The sequence below is a fragment of the Emiliania huxleyi genome (assembly GCF_000372725.1).
Source record: "Emiliania huxleyi CCMP1516 unplaced genomic scaffold EMIHUscaffold_32, whole genome shotgun sequence".
NCBI lineage: Eukaryota > Haptophyta > Isochrysidales > Noelaerhabdaceae > Emiliania > Emiliania huxleyi.
In genome coordinates, this window is record NW_005199601.1 from 54,875 (window position 1) to 61,415 (window position 6,541).

Consider the following 6,541-nt stretch of genomic DNA (forward strand, 5'->3'; position numbering starts at 1 on the left):
CTCGCCCTTCGCCGCTGTCTCTCCGTCACTGCCCTCTGTGGCGCTGTCGCCTCCGCCACCTTCCCCACCGCCGACGCGTCCGTCACCGCTCTCGAGCGGCCGACGCCCTCCGCCCCACCTTCGATGGCGCCGTCGCGGCCGCGCGCCGCGCCCTCGGCAGCGGCAGCGTTGAGCGCCGGCGGCGGCAGGCCGGCCGAGGCGAATGCCATTCAAGTGGTGAAGCGCCGTTTTAGGCTTTTTCTTACGACGGAGATGTATTTCTTTTTTGTCCTCCTGGGCTGTGAGGCGTCGATAGACCGCGTCCGATTTCGCGTGTCTTCCACAGTGCGAAATCGGACGGCTGCCGCCGCGCCCCACCCCGGCTGCGTGCGGCTCCCTCCGGCGGCTGCGTGCTCCTCGGCAGCCCCTCTGCCGACGGCCGAAGCGAGCCGGAAGCCTGCCGAGCGGCTGCCTTCGGCGAGACGGCCTCGGCGGAGGGACCTCCACTCAAGGCGGCCGTCGCGACGCCTCGCGCCGGCGGGGCCGGCTGCGCCCACGCCGCCCCCCGCTCCTTCGACGCGGCGCCCGACCGACCTCCTCGTCTTCCGTCTCTGCGAGCCGGCAACGGCGCTCGCGAGAGGCGTCGAGCGGCGTCTTGACTCTCCTCCTCGGCCGGCGCGTGCCGTGTCAGCCGCGGGCTGGTGTGGCGAGTGGAGTAACGGTCGGCCTGGCCTCACGTAGGCCAAAGAGCGCGCCGCGTGCGCCTTCCGTCTCGAGCCTTGTCCCCACCAACCTCTATGTCCATGCCGTCGGCGCCCGCGTCGGCGGCGCCGGCCGCCTCCTCGCTCCCAAGTCCCTCGTCCCAGCTGCTGCTCGCCGCGCCCGCCATGAGGCCTCGAGTCCTGTCGGCGGCGGAGGGCACGGCCACGGGCTGGCCACGGCCTGGCACCGCGGCCCCAGGTCCTTTGCGTCTCCCTGCGGCGCTGTGTATCCTGCGGCTGTGTATCCGGCGCGGTCGCTTTCTTTAATCTGGGCCGAGTGTCTGTCCGAGTCCCGAGAAATTCTTATGTGTGCACCGACGCCGGCCCCACTCCGCGCCGGACTCGCGCGCACTGCCACTAGCACGGGAGCCGGAAATAAACTATCTTCTGTTGCGCCCACCCACAGTTCGTGTGCTTGCTCAAATGCGGCATCCACAAGGTGTGCAGCCAGGGCAGCCAGGTAGGAGACCTGAAATGCTGCCGCCTGGCAGACGGAAGCACGGAACACGCACGCGCTTGCGGGTCCATTTCCCTGCGATACGCAGAAAAACTGCTTCTCCTCCTCAGTATGCGGCTCCCAAGGACCGAGCAACTTGTTGCCGTGCGCCTTTTATTGCGTCCGAGGGAGACGCGGCACGAAAATACCAAATGGAAAGGCCCAGGAGCGACAATGGGCCGTGCAAGGCATTTAATTTTTCCAAACCGTCCCGAAACGTGTTCACGACAATGCGTTGTGAAAGTCTCAATTAGTAATCGACCGTCCATCATCGGCATTCGCGCCGCTGTGGCCCGCGCATATATGCCCCGAGGCAGTAAAGCTGCCCGCAATGCCAAGCGGGCCTCAGACATCGCAGCTGTTGTCAACACCATCAGTGAAGAAGAACGTGCCGACTATGCTGCTTTGCCTGAGCTCCACGTGTGTGGTGCCGCCGCCTTGGGCGTCACCCCACTTCCGACGCAGCGCACACCGCGCGTGTGGGTAGACGAGTGCGGCGCGTGCAGGTAGGGAGGCGCGCCGAGCCTCCTGCATCTCTGTGACAGCTGTGACCGTGTGCCCGGTCGGTCTGTGCTGACGGATGGTCTTTTCTTTCTTGTTAGTTGAGGGTTAGCAGACGACGCTCTCGCTCTGATTTTGTGGCTGGTGCCTGCCCGGGACTAGACCAATTGCTCCCGCCTCTAAAAACCGTTAATGGATATTGTAGCGCACACGCATTTCTGGTTGGCTTCTAAAAATCTCTCTCTCTCTCGAACGCGAGAGAACTGCTATACCCTCCTCCTGAAAAGAAAAATCGCCCAAACACCTCGCACAGGCTGTGCACCCAGAGCCTACACTTGGCCAACGGTCTACAAAAAGTACTTGGTATGAAAGAGTGAAGTACTCCTGGTTGCCACTATTTCTTGCCTCTTTTTTTCTTATTCTCAGCGACTCGACACAGAGGGCAGGCTGCACTGCACGACGGTCTCTTGGCGCTTAGACAGCCGCGCGAAGAGAACAAGCGCCCTCGCCGAGAAGGCGCACTCGGCGGTCGACGCTCCCTTCGAGCCGCGTGCGATGTGGCGCGATGGATATCTGAAGTCTGCACCGGCCGCCGACGACCGAAAGCGCGCAGCGGAGCTGTCGCCCTGGGCTCGCCATGCGAGGCAACCGGCTGAAGCCAGTCAGCCCCCATGCGCCTCGGGTGCGAGCCTCGCTCGACCGTCGCATCCGTCGGCCCTGACGGAGCAAACGTCGGCGTCTCCCTTTGCCAGACGCACCGGACCGCCGCCGCCCGCACCCGCCAACACGTCACCTGGCGCCGTGCCACACGCTTCCCCCTGGGCGGTGCCGGCGCCGCGGCAGAGCTCGAGGCCAGCCTTGGCTACTCTTGCGGCACAGCCTTTCACGGCCGCCGGGCCGTCGCCGTGGGCCCAGGGGGGTGCGTGTGGGCCTGCCATCGCCAGCCGTGCACCACCGCCGGCTGCTGTGGCCGGCGCCACGACGAGTTCAGCCTCGATCGAGCAAGGCGCCGGCCAGCGAGCAGCCGAGCTCGACCCCGGCCAGCCGCCAGCCGAGCTTCCGGCCTGGGTTCTGGACCCGCCCCCGGCGGAGGCGGCGGCGGAGGCGGCGGCGGAGGCGGAGGCGGAGGCGGGGGCGGACGCCGCAGCGGCGGCGGGGGCGGCGGTGGAGGCGGCCGGCACGGCGGCGGCGGCGGAGACGGCGGCGGCGGAGGAGGCGGAGGAGGCAGGGATACTCGCTCACGCGAAGAGAGTGATGGCCGCCGTTGAAGCCGAGTTGGCGATGGAAGCAGCAAACGAGGCGGCAGACGACGTGCCACCCTTCCTCCCGCCTCTTGACGGCGGCGGCGGCGACATCCATCGCCAACGACACCAGCTTTGTCGAGACCAACACGTGCAGCCACAGCAGTGCGGCTTCACGGGAGCTGACTTCGCACGTGCTTTCAATGGATTGAAGCGGTCCATAGACGACTGCGCCAGGCGTGTCGATGACACTGCGGCGGGCGCGTCTCAGGCTGCGACGCGCGCCTTTGAAGGTTTCAGCATGCTCTCGGGGCGCATACTGGCAGATCGAGAGCGTGAGGGTGGCGGCTGCCGCCGGCCACGCCCAACCGGCCGTCGCGCCGAGCAACGGTGGGATGACCGGCTGGCGGAGGCGGCGACGGGGCGCATCGCCGATACGCCCCGTCGCCGCGCTCCGGGGCGGCCTGCGACAGTAGCGATCCACTTTGGTGGCGCCGCGACCGGCGCCCGCGAACTCGTCCTGCGGCAGGCGGGGGTCTTCCGCGAGAGTCAAAACGGGCGCAACCTCCTCGCCGATCGGGGGACGCTCGAGGTCGGACGTGATCAGCAGGGCCGCCCAATCCTGGTAGCCAGGCCGACAGAGCTGCAGATGCTCTACCGCTATGTTGGGCTGAACCTGTCGCTGGTCGACGCGCTGAGCGGCTTCGAGTCCGAGTCGTCGGCGATCACGAACGCCTATAAACGGTATCCCTGCTCGTGGCGCCAGTGCGCGGGGCTCGTCGCCAAGGATCAGCTTAGTGCCGATCATTGCGTCCCTTGCTCTGGGGCTGCGGCGGGCGTGCACTCCCCGTTCCAGATGCTGATGATGTCACTGGAGACCAACATGCGACTCTCGGACAAGCTCGAGTTGCACGAGAGGTACTTCTCGCGCACCGTGGTGGCGTCGCTCGTGCACAACTTCTTCCTCCTCTGCCACGAATTTGGCAAGAGGGATGCCTCTGCCATGTTCCACCCTTTGATGGATGCCCCGCAAGGGGTGAGCAGCGACGCTGTGGCGCGCGGCGGCTGGAAGGAGATGCCACCGCAGGTTTACCCGGTGCTGCAGGCGGTGATGCTCCATTTGGAGGAGATGCACGCCCAGAGCGCGTGAACTTCTGAGTGAGACTGAGTGAGGTTGTGCCGGTGTGTGTTGGGTGTGTGTTCACCACTATGTCAAGACCCCAGCCGGTGCCGCCACTGGATGAAATGCTCCACTGGGCCCCCGGAACGCGCCTGCGCGGCGGCGAGCAGTGAGAAGAGGCGCGGAAACCTTATTTTTCTACTCACCTCGAAAGCGCCGTTTTTATCTCGTGCAATCTCGAGCCGTGGAGATTAGGGGAGATCGCTTTGAGCTGCGAGAGATGTTTGGGAGATACAGCTACAGTCACACGGACCCGCGGGGCGTACGCAGCTCGCGACGGAGATGCTTACAGAGCCCGGGCTCGCTGCGAAGCGATGAGCGGCGCCCGAACGGCAGGGTAGCGTGTCGACCTAGACTGAACGCGGCCGAGCAGCAAGGTACTAGGAGTGGCAGCCCGTGACAGCACCGGCAATACGCTTGGGGAGCGGTAGAGCAACGGCCCTGGTAGTGGTGGGCGAAGCAGCGATGGCGATGGCGATGGCAGTGGCGGCCCTGGCGGCGACGGCCGTGTTGGCGGATGAGGCGGCGAGACGGCGACGGCGACCAGGGCGACCCGTGCAGGCCGTCACGAGTCGTCATAGAGGTCGACGTACTTTTCATCGCCTTTCAAGCCCTCGTCGAGCACGACCGCGTCCGCGCGCGCTGCCGCCGCAGCCCCTGCTCGGCGGAAGGCGTCCTGCAGCGGATGCTCGTAGGGAAGCGCGTCCTCTCGCGCCGCTGCCCGGAGGAGCCAGCGCAGCCGCACGCGCTCCTCGTGCATGAAGGCCGTGTTTGCTGCGCCGGCGGCCTCTCGCTCCCTCCTGTTCCTGAGCGCTCCGAGCGGGCTGATGCCCGGGCTGGTCGAGAGGTACTCGGCAAAGGACTGCTTGCTCATCAGCTCGTCGTCCGCGCAGTAGGCGAAGAGGCGGCGGCGGAACCAATGCGCCCACGGCCCGCACTGGTAGCCGTCGCTCTGCAAGTTGAGCGTCACGCTGATGACTGTGGGGTGCTCGTACAAAAGGCCACATAACCTCCTCTCCCTATACGTCGTACATTCTCCGAACATGCACAGTATCTCAGGTGTACGTACTCTCTCAGGTGTACCGAACATGCACGCATACACACACCGCACTGCGCACCCCTCAACGACGAGAGAAAGAGAGGTCGCTCTCGTGCAAACGCAAATCGACATCACGCGCGCATGTGGGTATGCTAGCTCTCACGCGCCGCGCCCTACGGCGCCCGGCGGTCTCGCGCCTTCCTGAGCCGCACGTACACCGCGCGTGCGAGGAAGCAGGAGGCGTTCAGCGCCTCCTGCTCTTGCGGGGGGCGCCGGCTGTCGAGCGCCGCCAGTGCGTCGAGTGACGTCTTTGCGCAAACGATCCTCGCCTACGCGCGGAAGCGGAACAGATAGGGCGTCGAAGGGGGCCGGCCAGACCATATGCATCAGAAGCCCACCTGCGCGCACAGGCACTCGAGCTTGTTGGTGGTAATCAGATCGAGCGGAAACTCGGTGTAGGGCTCCGACGGTCCGCACAGCTCCACCAGATCCTCCTGGGACCCGGCTCGGAGCGCGACCAGCGCAGAGGGAGCGGGAGCCTCGACCCATTCACCCCCCAACGGCCCGGCGCCGAAGGAGGCCAGCCAGTGCGCAAGGTCCACGGGGCCGCCTGCGTTGGGAGACCGACGCCACTCGTCGTCGGCTCGCCGGAAGTCGACCTGGATGGGCTCAGAGAGAAAAGCCGGCGCCGCGTATGGCTCAGCTGTCTGCATCGAGAGCACGTTCGCTGCCCAACGTCTCCCTTTTTCGTCGGGGGGCCATCGGACAACCGCCTAATATACCGCAGATAAACTTAGGGGTGGTGGTGGGCTCGGGAGGGATACGTGCGCCCGCCGAACCGGATCGTGATGCACGAACGGCCCGGGCGGGAGAGTGACGAGCGCCGGCGGCTCCGGCTCCGGCTCCGCCTCCGCCTCCGCCTCCGCCTCCGCCTGAGGCTCCGCCGCCTCCGCTTCTGCCACCCTCGCCGCCTCCGCAGCCGCAGTCTCCTCTGTTGCCTCGGCTTCGGCCGCCCTCGCCGCCTCCGGAGGTGCAGCCTCCTGCGCCACCCTCGCAGCATCGTGTTTGTTGACGCCGATGACCTCCACTGTGGGCGGCAGCCGCAACGGCGGCGGAGGCGGTGACGGACGCCCTTGCGCAGAGGGAGGGGGCAGCGGTGGCACTGCGACGGGCGCAGCGGGAACAGCGGTGGCGGCGGAGCCTGAACCGCCCTCGTCTCCGCTGCTAGGGCGGTCCCGACTGCGCGCTCCTGCGAACGTGCAGGGGTTTGACCCCTCCCCACACCCACCACCGGCCGCCGAAGCTGGCAGCGGCGACAGCATCGACGGGTGCTGCCGCGCCTGG